A 359-nucleotide genomic window follows, 5' to 3' on the forward strand; every position below is an offset into this window, starting at 1 on the left:
CTGTTCTCTTAATCCCTAGTCGGGTCATTGAAAAAAAGTATTTTCAAAGCTGTAGCTATTTGTGTTTGTAGAAAACATATCTGACCACATAACTCTAATTTTCCTCTGTAGCATTATTTAATTGGAGGGTCTAGAAAATAAGATGGAGGCCACAGAGGAAGTGATAGCTTTACTTCTTTTTGAAAGAAAACATGTGCTATACAGAACATACTTAACAACAAAACCCATCCCCCATGGGATAACACCAACATAAGTCTTAGGCGTGTTCTGAAAAGTTTCGCATTCTTGTAAATTTTGTCTGTCATCATTTTAAAATCGTTCTAATAGCTTGTGTTTCTGATTTGTCTCTCACTAGAAGC

Source organism: Sturnira hondurensis, unplaced genomic scaffold (genome assembly GCF_014824575.4).
Source record: "Sturnira hondurensis isolate 20B ecotype Veracruz unplaced genomic scaffold, ASM1482457v3 Scaffold0004136, whole genome shotgun sequence".
Taxonomy (NCBI): Eukaryota; Metazoa; Chordata; class Mammalia; order Chiroptera; family Phyllostomidae; genus Sturnira; species Sturnira hondurensis.